Below are 13,434 nucleotides of genomic sequence, written 5' to 3' on the forward strand. Positions count from 1 at the left end.
ATGGTACAGATATGTGTAAATCGAGCAAACGGTATAAGAAGTCCAGTAATTGAGACACTATAAAGCTAGATGTGATTGGTCAACTTCGGTCAAACTTTGGTCAATCCTGGTCAAACTAGGAGAAGTTGGTTGGACGATTAGATAATCGTTTAATAGTTGATTAATGGATTATTAACGATTATTATATTGGAATCTAGGACTCCAGTTACCCGAGGAACGGCAGATTCGTGAATCTCGAACAACGTGAATTAAACGACTTCGGAATCCAGGTAGGGAATTCAGGACTCTCCTCGGTTTGTGATTTTCTTTTATATTTTATTAATGTGATGCATGATAAGTGGTATGGTTTGGTTATGTAAAATGCAATGCATACTAACCAATCTGTGAGAAAATGTGTGATGGCTTGAGAGCAAAGGGTGGCTCTGACTTCCTTGGGTTCGATCCCCTTAACCTCCGGAGGGTTAGTTACGCCGGTCGTCCGGGTATTCCGATCATAATAACGGGCCCGGTACGTGTGTGTAGCTAGGTAGTGGACGCTCTCGCTACGCTTACCTGGTGATAACTTAATTTGAGGTAAGGTCGTGTAGTGGGTCTATGAGACTGGCCATCAGGTAATACTTGGTTTTGGCGCCGTATTTATTTAAGCATCATGCATCGGTTTTCAAGTTGAAAAACATTAAAGTTTGTCGTTCCTTTAAAATGTTTGATTTAAGCATGTCTTCATACTGGGATCCCAAATATATATTTAGTGTTTTCAAACCTAGTCGTGGTAGAGTTCCTGTAAGAGCAGCGAGGACGAAAGCTCACCCCTACAACAGTGTGGATGCAGGTACTGTGCACTGGTAACGGGACAATAGTGGAAGGAGCTGGGTGTGCAGAACAAGTTTGGTAAATTTTGTTGTTTAGACCTTGTTCTGAATTATATTTCTCGAACTTCGTATTTCGAGACTTGTTGATAGTTAGTCGTGTGTTAATTTTGGTTGAGTTCTCGTTTCCTTGAAGTTCGTACCTTGTGTGTGAGAATTCATTTCAAGTTCTCGACGAATGAAATAAATTTTAGCAACTCAAGGATTTTTTCACCTCAAAAATATTTGTAGCTTCCGCTGTGTTTATACGAAAAGTTTTCAAACAAAATGCCTAGCGATTCTCTAGAATGTAAATCGAGCGTTTGGTTTATGTTTTAGAGGCTCGCGGCACTGTGACTTGCTCAAGCTGGTGAGGTGCAGCTTGGGGCGTTACAAGACATCTCCCCTAATGTCTATATCTCCCCTGATGTCTGTATCTCCCCCTGATGACAACGGTCATGGGAGTTCAGTTAACTTCTGTAAACGATGCTACCAACATGTTTGGAATTTAGGCAATGACTTAGTGAGCAAGTCTACCACACTGTCTTTAGATCGAACCTAGTTCACTTTGATCTTAAGGAAAGTCTGTTGTTGCTGATTATGCTTGGTGTTGTCGCTTTTGATGTAGCCTTGCTTCATTTGTTTCAAACAAGCAACATTATCCTAAATGCTTATAGGCTCATCTGTGGTAGACTTCAAACCACAATTGTTCGAACATGCATAATTATGGATCCAATCCATATACATTCACGAACCACATCGTGAAGAGTAATAATCTCTGCATTGTTCGAAGATACAGCGACTATGGTCTATTTTGTAGATCTCTAAAATATCATGGTCTTTACCCATAGTGAACGCTAAACAAGTTTGGGAAGACTTTTGTAGATACCTCTACTAGCAAGCTAATTTGCTATCTCATCAAGCATAAGTAACACCTTCTTAGAGGGGCCCACAAGCCATGGTGGGGCCCAACCAAGACATGCATCCCATAGCCCGAAGTCCAGGCTACGCTACGGTAGTCAGAAGCGGCCAATACCTCCCCAGGAAGCCACCTTCCCGGCCTTGCCAACATGTCTCCACAATATGGCTTTCTAGATTAGAATAGTGGTTTCTTATCCCACATTGGAAAACATGTAAAGGAAGGAGCCTCCCTCCCCTATAAAAGGAGACTCATTCCCACTTACTCAACATCCCATTGCACACTTTATAATCCCTTTGGGCTGCAAGGCCCAAATCCATATAGTGCAACACTTCAAGTGGACGTAGTTTCCCGCTAAGGTGGGAGACGAACCACTATACTTCTTGTGTCTCGGTGTCTCTCTCTCTCTCTCTCTCTAACATTAATTAGAGCCCTCGTTCACTTACATTAACATTGGCGCCGTTTGTGGGAAGCCAACACAAAGGCTTCGTCACCTACCACGAACTTTGACCCGTAAGCATTGAGTCAACGCTTGGTCAACACCCATATGGCTGGTCAACGCCCATTGAGGCTTGTCAATGCTTGGTCAACGCCCATATAAAAAAGTCAACGCTACATCACTCAAAAAAAAAAAAATTCTTGCCAATTTGCTCTGGACACTCGGAGATCCACTTTGGACACTTTGGCATTCTTCAGTCATCGTTAGCGCCCCACTGAACTGTATACCGCTAGCCCATGCATCAACGGAGCTCGTCTCTTTGACGCAAACTCACTTGGTCAAGCGTCAAATTTCAGAGGCCTTTGATCACCATTCCCATCATTTGATCATCGTTGCCATCCTTTGGCCTCCGCTAAGAGCACCCACCTTTGCTAGCTAACACGCTCTGCTAGCACCCAGCGAGCCCAGCAACAGCTTTCGCCAGCTCCATCCCACCTTCAATCATCAGCCACCGCTAGCGAGGCTAGCGCCAAGCTTCAATCAGCGACATTGCCAAGCTTCAGTCAGCGGGCGCCGCCGAACTTCAGCAGCGGCACCGCCGAACTTCAGCCAGCAGCAGGGCTGAACTTCATTCAACGGCCGCGCTGAGCTTCAATCACGGCAACGCCGAACTCTAACCACAGCAGCGCTAGCAAGGCCAACGCTCCGCTAGCACCAACCATCAGTACCAGAGCCATTTTCGAGCTCCGGAAGCAGTCAAAGTTTCCAAATTCAAAACACATAGCCACCGATGATTGCTGGGTTGTCTTTTGGAGATAGATTGGAGCAATAAATCTACAGAACCATAAACCTTAGTCATTCCATAACTGCTATGAACACCCACAGTTGGTTTAGCATCAGCAGCAGCTGCAAGCACTACACAGCTAACTCACTCCTCCGACATCACTTGCGCACACGGGAATTTAGTGCCCATTTACTTTGGACACCCAGCCTTCCTCAATCCTTTGCGCCATGATTTCTTCTTCGGTGCATTCAACATCCAAGCTCCATCCCTTGATCAGCATCAGCGCTAAGGCTCTGTCCTCTTCGTTTGCTCACTTATGCTGACTTGCCGGATGCACACAGCCAAACCACCAAATGCAGCCATCTTCTTGATTGCAATCTACCTCTACCTCACTGGGCACCTGCAATTAGCCTATTATAAACACCCAGCATGCCTTCAATCTTCAAATTGCCTCCTTGCAAAGATAAGTCGTTGTACATACACAGCAATTCAATTGAAGTTCCAAGCATGCTTGGACTCGTGCTCCACTCTATGCATTATCTATACAGCTAGTTTAATTACCACGTATCAAGAACATATATAATATATGTCCATGCCCAACTACATCTTCTTCATCCATGATATAGTTACACGTGCCCAACACATTTATTCTATGGCACATGCAAGGACACCTAGCTTGTTCTATTATTTTGTCAACACATAGGCTTCCTATAATTGCATGTTGCCCACAGTATTAGATATGTAGATATGGAATCATCTATGTATGTCTTATGGAGCATGATTACAATTTCAATCAAAACTCGTGTACTTGCCCCACTAAGTTTCTAAGTTTCGTTGTTAAATCGAAATTCAAGGTAGAAATTAAGAACATGCTAGCTCTCTTATACATGATCATATCTTACATATTTTGGTATTTGTTCATTGGTCGCATGAACCATCTCTATTGGCCTTTTAACACATATGCCTTATGCCATTGAAACCAGCTATGCAAACTATGCATATTAAGTTATTAATGCACAAGACTTTATTTTAGCTGCTACATCCCAAATGGGATGCACACTAACTACGTGTAACCATGTTGTTATGGCATACATATATAACATGATCATTCTTGATTAAACGACCGCATGGACAATTGCTATGCTCAGTATCATGTGTCATATATGTTTCTCGGCATTATAATTGTACATGGTGACATTCAAAATAGCACATATTCTTGGTCCAAACCCAACCTAGTCATTCTAGAGATGTTTCCATTGATATATGTCAAATGATCAGTTGTACATAACTATATGTATAGGCTCCAGCATCTAGTGTACATATAATACCTTGTTACATATGCCTCCTTACACATTTCATTGCCCATCGAAATTCATATTAGTGACAGGCAACCACATGCCACTTGTCAACAGTTAGTACACGACTACATTGCTTATACACTTTGCTTACAATTTTATCAAAGTACATATGCAAATTGTTGATATCGATTTTACAAATCCACATATTAATCATCTATTTTGTTTCAAGGAAATTCAATTATTTCTATCGAGCATTCAACCTCAACTACGAGTTGACATACATTATTGGAACACTTTATCCTCCAAAGCAATGGAGTGTCATGCTTGGACAACTCCAACATGATTTGGGTACTTATATCAATTCCAAATCCAATTCCAACTCACTCCAAATCAGCATAAGATAAGTAACTATATCTTCCATTCTTACACTCTTGCAATTAGAGCCATTGCCATGTTTTTGCATGCTTTTACTACTTTTAAGCATGCCTATAACATGTCGAAGATTTAGCAAAACCACTAGCTATGCCTTACATGCAATTCCATGCTTTAAATATTGATCTCAATGATCCTTAGGCATGCTTGCAATAAATGCAAAAATGTTATTAGCAACTTTACTACTAGTACATGCTATACACATATGCCATGCTTCTATTTAATTACAACCCAATTAAATAACATGTGACACTCACTTAAACAAATTATGCTGCATTTAGAAGCTTGTGACACTTATGACTTAATTAAACATGCTCGGATAATGACTTGCTTGGGTTACGACTCACTTGGGTATCGAGCATGGCCACGACTTGCTTGGGCCACGCCTCGCATGCTCGCAGAGCGCCTACTCGCTCAACTACACCTAACTTGCTCGAACACAACTTAACTCGCTCAAACATATCCAACATGCTTTAGTTAAGCTCTAGGTTCACAATACTTCATAACTTTCATCAGAAGCTACTCTCAAAATTTTATATGGACGCCCATCACACTTGCCACTATCTATTGTGCATGTTACATGGTCATAAGATCCATATATTATTACTTGCTATACTTATTTGTCATTGTTCATACAATTACAAACTTTACATATACTCTATATGTAAACATATGACCTAACCTCCGGGCACCATATTTTGTCAAACTCTTCCTAGGGGAAAGAGACCTAAACGGGTCTAGACTCCACGAGTCTATGGTCTACGGCCAAAAGCCATGCGGTAAGGCAACGCCCCATAATGACAATGACCGCTATGCAGCATTGCAATCAAGCTTTTCTCCTCCGGGAAAGAGTAAAGGGACCGGTTAACGTAGCCTACAGTAGTCATTGATTCGACAGTTAACCCCCAATGTTTGGGTATCAAAGATTAGGTTCGCTACCTAACACCCACTGCTTAAACGCAACTCCCCTCATTAAACAATTGTCCGACCATACGGAGGTCTATAGCCAAGAGTGGGGGACTCCTTGGAGGGCCTAGCAGGGGCCCACCCGAAAGGGCATAAGTGTTCGCTCCGACCAATTCTAGATGGACGATGTACTTGCACTAATTATGCTCGCAATATGGCACAAAGCCACACTTTGGTATCAACCCCGCTGAAAACCCTCCTTGACTGGGGACTTCGGGAACTTGTACATACAGCCCAGCATAATTAGCAACGGTTACGCTCATGCCTCAGGGCATCATCTTCGAGCTACCGGTTAATACCTCATGGCAACCCCTGAGCTTTCACACTCTCGCCTTAGCGGCAACCCCTAGCTTCTTGCTCGCACCTCAGCAGCACCGCCTAGCTTCGCACTCGCTCCTCAGCTGCAACCTGAGCTTTCACGCTCTCGCCTCAGTGGCAACTTGAGCTCTAACGTTCTCGCCTCAGAGGCACCCTCGGGTTTCATGCTCTTGCCTCAGCGGCACACCTAAGCTTTCACTCTCTCGCCTTAGCGGTAACTTGAGCTCTAACGCTCTCGCCTCAGTGGCACCCTCGAGTTTCACACTCTTACCTTAGCGGCACACCTGAGCTTTCACGCTCTCGCCTCAGCTGCACCGCCGAGCTTCCCGCTCGCTACTCAGCGGCACCACCGAGCTTCGAGCTCGCGCCTCAATGACAACCTGAGTTTTCATGCTCTCGCCTCAGCGGCACCTTAGAGCTCTCATGCTCACGCCTCCGCGGCACCCCCGAGCTCCACGCTCACGAGCTCTAACGTTCACGCCTTCGCGGCAACCCCGAGCTTCCTGCTCTCGCCTCTATGGCTCCCCCTGAGCTTCACGCTCATGTCTTCCCGGCACCCCGAGCTTTCCTTTCACGCCTTCGAGGCAACCCTGAGCTTCTTACTCACGAGCTCCCCGCTCATGCCTTCGCGGTACCCCGAGCTCCCGCTCACGAGCCTACCACTCACGCCTTCGCGACACCCCGAGCTCCCCTTCAAGAGCTTACCGCTCACGCCTTTGCGGCACCATGAGCTTACCGCTCATGCCTTCGCGGCACCCCGAGCTTACCGCTCACGCCTTTGGGGCACCCCCGAGCTTTTACGCTCTTACCTTCCGGCAGTCCTCCCAAGTTTTACACTCATATCCCCTCGAAATAGTACACGTTAATAAAACATTGAATTTTTCTACCATTTGTCATTTGCAATAAACTTGACAAAAACTTTGTTAATAGCAACTTAAAAAACAAAAAAAAAAAAACTTCTCAGAATGAAATATCTAATAATTTCTCCAAAATTCTAATATGAAAGAGTTGTCAGCACAACAATTCACATACTCAAAACTTGACTGTAGTCTTTTTGATTTATTATATAGTTCACATACTCATAAAGCAAAATAGAGTCAAAATTTTAACAAGTCTTAAACATCGGAGCAAATGATAGGACATTACGAAACAAGTACTCGGAAGAAATTTAAAAGCTAGTACGACATGCGATACAAGTAACAATATCCAAGGAATGAAAGAAGGGAAATGGCAGCCATCACATGATGTGTTGGATACAGAATCAAGCTGAACCCCCTGAACCTGAACTGGCGCTACTAGGAGTGCCGGAACTGCCGCTCGGTATGTCAAGATCAACAAATGGAATAGCTGCTGGAATGGGATGTTCTGTTAAAACCTGCTGCACAGATGGGACTGGCTCGATGACAAGTGGAGGAAAAATTGGCAGTGGAGGGGGCGGTGGAGGTGGTGGAAACGCCGGTAGTCTACGAGAGGCAAAACATGAAAATTAATTTAAAAAAAAAAAAAAAAACATAAAACATCAGAAAGTAAGTTGCGGGACCCACATTATAAAATATGAAAAATCTAATGGGCAAACTGAGCAGAAGTACAACAGCAACAAAAAAACGAAAAAGAAAAGAAACTAAAGTACAAACAGGACCACAGTACATCTGTTTATTTATTTATTTATTTTTTTTCTCTTGATCACAGAAAAGATCCAGAATAACAGTATGCCTAAAAAGACGTACGCCTCCACCGTCTCTCTTTATCTGCTCTCTCTCTCTCGCTCCTCCCTCAGTCCCTCTCTCTCCACCACCCAAATAGGCTTCCAAATCAGATGCTATAAACGACGGTTCTGAGGAATCTGAGCGGTGGGTCTGCCGCTATTGTGGAAAAGGAAGAAGATCTGAGATCTCAAAGTCTCGGACGAGAAGCTATATGTCTAAGATCTGAGATAACGAGGATGGCCTGAGGTCTGGGATCCGTGGTGACCAGGTATACTCTCCCACCCTTGTTTTAATTTATATATTCTGATTCGTTCAAGAATTTTGTTGAATTGGTTGGTAGAGATTTTATTCGTGATTAGCAAAAGTGAGTTGATGATCTGATAGAAGATATGTAGATCTAGGCTGTGGTGATATCCTTGAGTGCAGAATTAAGGACTGTGGCATATAACTGTAGCGGTAGGGTTCTGATAGTTAAACTGGATTCTGCAATGGAATTTTCCACTGTTAGTGCTTCCTGAGAGCAGATAGGGTTTCTGATCTCAACTTGGGCGGAGTTGTGATGCAGGTTTTTCATGTTTTTGACTCCCCTCCTAGTCCCACTGTAAGCCTTTATGAGGCTGACTCCCCCTCTCTGAAGCAGGTTTCTACTCATGTGGTAATGGGTTTGGCTCTAGAAGTCCTTTTGGAGAAGGACTGGATATTTCCAGGCATGCTATCTGATGGTGATATATCATTTTATTTCTCTATATCTTGCGATAGTATTAAGAATTTCTTTATATAGAGCAGAGAAGGTACAAAAGACTTCTATTTGGGAGAAGTAAAAGCTGCATATACTTGATATGATTCAAGTGTAGATTTTCTAATACCGCCATGGTCTGAACTTCATGATTGGAGAAAGGTTGTAGCTATGTAACATATCTTGTGTGGGCTAGGTGATGCAAGATTTACAGCTTGGGTATAAAAGTTTTCGTCCAAATAGAAGTGTCCATGATAGTTTAAGACTCATCCTATGAAGTGACACAAAGAAAACCAATCAACAACAAGGGTGCACCAAGCAACTACAATAATGTGCAGCTGCCAAGCAACAACTGGGGCGGAGACAGCCAATCTACAGTCAGATGCTTCCGAACAATAACAATCAGGGGCTGCCCAACAACTATAATCAGATACCCCAAACAACAATATGAGAGGGCCACCATTGCCCCAAAACAAAATGGGAGGACCGCCACCACACAACAACATGGGAGGAGGGCATTATCATGGTCTGATTCTGCACAATACCAAAATAACTATGCAGCAGAGTGGGACGAGAATGGTGGTGGTCAAAACCATTACTGGGTTTACGTGCTCTGCTGCCTCCAGTCTTTGTAGGCAGTCAGTCATGCTCTACTGTTCTTACCTAGCCATTAGTTGCTTCAGTTTCCTGTTTCCTAAAGACTGTTTGGTTTCGGAACACCCACCCCCCAAATTTCCTAAAATCCTATTCTTTTTCTCTTAGAGCCTTCACACATCCAAAAAAGAAAAAGGGAATGACTTCAGACCAGATTGGAGATTTTTGTTGACTTATAGTAACTGCGGACCAGATTGGAGAATCTCATAACAATATTATGACATCTATCTTGTAAGAAGCTTCAGCCTCCATGCTGATATTTTTCTACTATATAGGGCTAATCCTTTTAATCTCTGAAATGGTCAAGCTGCTTCTTGTTCTTGCATAATAATCTTATAGCTCAGGTTGGTGTGATAATCCTGTTCCTAAAGAAAGTATCCTAGGAGCAAGTGTAAGTCCTCTAAAAAATTAATATGAGGCAATTTGCTATTACCTTTCATCTCTTAAAGTTGTGAATCTGTTGAGTAGACTTTAAGAAAGAAAAGCTATTCATGTCAATTTGCAAGTTGCTATTAGTTATTGTCAACATTTAGGTGTTTTTTGTTTTTTTTGGTAGAAAATAATCTCAGGACAATAATTTGGTTGAAGGGTTGTGGAAGGGAAAAGTGTAGGGATTTAACATGTACAATTCGTTGATGCACTATGTTAAGGTCTATGCCGTTTCCCCGACTTTGAGTCTATTATGTTATGTCTTGAGAGAATTCTAATGTGCACTGTACTATTGCAACATCTTACTTGTAACTTAAAAGCTTCCTCCTACTAGATATAAGAGTAATGAACAGTAGTTCATAATGCTACATAGAGGTGAAAAAGGCCAGGCCTGGCATAGGCATGACATGGACTAGGCTCTCCATGAGCCTGGTAAACCAATAAAAATCCCGGGTTGTACTTTTTAGCTTCTATGGCTCGCCACCAGCATGAGCACAAAATAGGTTTGAACCTGGGCATGGTCCATGCAATGTTATTATTTCTTCTATAAGAACAATAACAGGAAACCTACATTTCCCTATTTTCTAAATATCTATTTTTGAGAATTTCACTAAATTATGTTGCATGTTGCATGCTGGGGTTACTGTTGCGTGGCCATAGATTAGACGACCAGTGCATCTCTTCTCCCCCCACCACTGCCCCCTATCACTGCCTAGATAACATTGCCTTGCAGATTGTGGAGGTGTTTTTTATATTGGGTGGAGGGGTATAATAATTCAAATGAAACGATTATGTAAGATGAGTTTTTGACCCTTTAAAACAGACATGTAAGGACATTCAAAACAGAGTATCCATACTGAAACTCGTTGCTCCGTTTACTGAATGACCAGTCTGCTTTGCCTAACCTGATCAAATCAAGTCGAGAGTCATGCTCACTGGTTGATGATTTCTATATAAACTACTATTGCTTACTTGTGATTCCAACTTATGTTTCAAATTTCTCTAAAATTCAAGACCCACTTCCCTGTATTTTTAGTTGCTATAGAATTCTCTGATTAACAATTTAGGTTATGTAGAATTTTGGGCAATTGCTCCCCCCTCATAGTTTTCCAAAACAAAAGTCGGAAATATTTCTGGTAATTTTCCGACACATTAAATGTAATTATTTACAAAATCTGTTTACCAGACTACTGATTTTGGGCACTGAAGACCAGTATTTTTCTTTTTTGGGCAGTCCATGGCCAACACTAGGTACATGAGTGAAATTGGTGAGTTAAAGAAGTGTGAGAGAAGAGGGGGATAAAAGGGAAGAGAGAAGATGGGATATTTTTAGTTTTAGAAATAGAGGTAACTAGATGGAGATGTCTCGCAGATGTTGAGATGGCAAGTGCAAGACAATCTGCCCCCTTATTAAATATTTTATGTGGTTTTCCTAATGGTCTGGCCTTATATGTTACCTTCTAGGAGAAAAGAGTAATACAAATACCACAGCACCTTTCCTACATCAGTTTGGTAATTCTTAGAGAGAATTGACTGATTAGGTTAAATAAATTCTTGTCTAAGGATTTTGGGTTGGTCCAATCTTTTTGAATTTCATTGAGGTTTGCACTGATTGTTCAACAAATATGGGAGATGGTCAGGATCCTGTCAGAATTCACGGCTAGCATAGTGAAATTTGCTAAGTAACTATGTTTTGTAATAGAAACTACGTACATGGAAAATTACAATACTGATATGCTTGAACCAGCATGACATGATAAACAAAATTGTGCATTGCAACACCCTCCCAGTTTAACAAGAATCCTTCAAAGTACACTTGCCAGAACTCAAACCACTGGATAGAAACAGGTGCTTAACCTCGAGGTTATATGTTCCTTGGTGACATTTGGCGTGGCAGAGTTAACCTAATGTGCTCAAACCCACTGTGACTTGGACATTCAATCCTAATAATAAGCTTAAGTGCAGTCAGTTATTTGTAATCTAGTGTTGCTTATATTTTTGTGCTGCTTATTGCAGGCTCCAAGGGGGATTTAGAGGATCTTTTACTGGTGACTAAGGTGTTCATGTGCTGACTTGCACAAGGCAGATACTGCTCCTGCATCAGTGGTCTATGGGTAGTAACATCAAAGTATCGGTTATTCCTTACATTTAGTCCATACTTGCTGTTGTTTTTAGAGGTAATTTATGTAAACTGTAACACATGGAAAGTGTTATTTGGTTGGTCATGTTAGGTTCATGTCAAAATTTACTACATTTGCTATATGAAAGTATGAAATTATGATAATGCTGAATAGGAATTAATAGCATGGAGATGAATGTGTTGCATACCCGGTTGTGCGAGAAATCCAGCCTTGATTTGTCCATTCCAGTGCTAGTCTGTACTCTTGAATTTGAAGGTGGGGTCCCATAGTTGCATGATGAAGCAGGATTGCATGGTTGTTCCTAGCTACTATATCAAATGCAAATGTAGCAGTGTTGTATACGAGTCCTTCCCTCCAAATCCCTTCCTTCAAGAAATCTATCACCTGCCCCACCTGGTAATCTGTGATTTGGAGATGTGCCCAATCTGGTGGCCTGGGCCGAATGCGACCAGCAGGTGTGACAGTATGCACCAAACCCACACCAATGGTGGTCACGCTCACAAGACTCAGGTTAATAGGTGTTGTTACCCAATGTAGAGCTCTTTGATGAACCCTCCCATCTTCTTCGTCCTCCCAAACTTCAATTCTTTCCCCCTTGTGTGCTACGTAGTACGCCATCGACCTAGGGCAACCAGCATACAAAATGAATGAGAATTTCACTGATTATGAGTGGGGGTCTAAGAACCATCTGAGTTGATTTAATCCATCTCGGGTTCCTCAATGAAATTAACGGGCTATTATATTCCATTTTTTCTCCGGTTCTTCAATGAATTTAATGAGCTATTCAATATTCAGTTTTAGAACTAAACCCAATTCTCGCTTTTCGGCGAAGCAAGGAAATTTCAGAAACTGGTATAAGAAGCTTACTCGAGATGGAGACGACGATGAGTGGATGACGAGTTGACGGCGATGAGGTTCAGTCTCAGCTACCGCCACTCACCGTGTTTTTGAGAGGTTTTCCGTCTGGAGTCTTGAGGAGGAGAGTGAACTTTTCATTTCACCAATTAGAGTCGGTCTATTTAGAATAGAATATCCAGCTCAGCATTATTTTATTTTAGTTTTTCTTCTTCTTTGTTTTAGAGCGAACGGAGTTGTCAAGCGTAACCACAAATGCTTGGGCGCGCCCATGACGTCACCCGAAGGGGCCCGAGCGCTCGCCAGATCGCCGGAAAGGGGTTGCTGAGTTGTTGGTGGCGGCGGCGGAGGTGGGATGGAATGTGGAGGAGGTGAAGGTTATGGCGCTGTGTGCAATTTTGATCACTTTTTTCAGTATTGCGTTTGTTACTAGCATTGCTTGCTTTCAGTGTGGAATGAGTATTGTGCTTTGGAATCTGCGATTCATGTAATTTGCAACCGTATTTTGAATTAATGGAAGTTTAATTTCTGTATAAAACTTGCGTTTGGTTATGTTCTTTTTCATTTTGGTATGCTATTTTGTTCTATTCCTAGAAAAGTCTGAGAGTAAACCCTGAATTCTCAAATTGGTTTTCTTTCTTCTTGCTTGAATACAACTGGGCTACTAGCAAAACAATGAATGAGCTATTGGGGTTTGGATGTTGAGTGAGTGATAAAGTCCCATACTTTTCTTTGTTTGCTCTGTGTGTCATTTTTCCTTCAGTGAATAAAGTTCCTTACCCTTTGCGCGTCCCGTCCTCTTTTCCAATCCTCAACAATCCAAATCCCTGTTTCATCTAAGAAAAAAATAAATAAGCCAAGAAAAGGAAAAACTTACTTACAGCCATTCCAGATCTGTTGAACAGAGAATAT

The 13,434-nt window shown here is 42.2% G+C and overlaps 1 long non-coding RNA gene across 1 annotated transcript; it reads left to right on the forward strand.

Moving 5' to 3' along the window:
* The first annotated feature begins 7,705 nt into the window (after positions 1-7,705).
* LOC112179541 lies at positions 7,706-12,011 on the forward strand. The gene is made up of 2 exons (XR_002927787.2): positions 7,706-7,975; positions 11,543-12,011. It is a non-coding gene; the product is annotated as an uncharacterized LOC112179541 (long non-coding RNA).
* Positions 12,012-13,434: the final 1,423 nt, after the last annotated feature.

This window comes from Rosa chinensis, chromosome 1 (genome assembly GCF_002994745.2).
Source record: "Rosa chinensis cultivar Old Blush chromosome 1, RchiOBHm-V2, whole genome shotgun sequence".
In the NCBI taxonomy this organism is placed as follows: Eukaryota; Viridiplantae; Streptophyta; class Magnoliopsida; order Rosales; family Rosaceae; genus Rosa; species Rosa chinensis.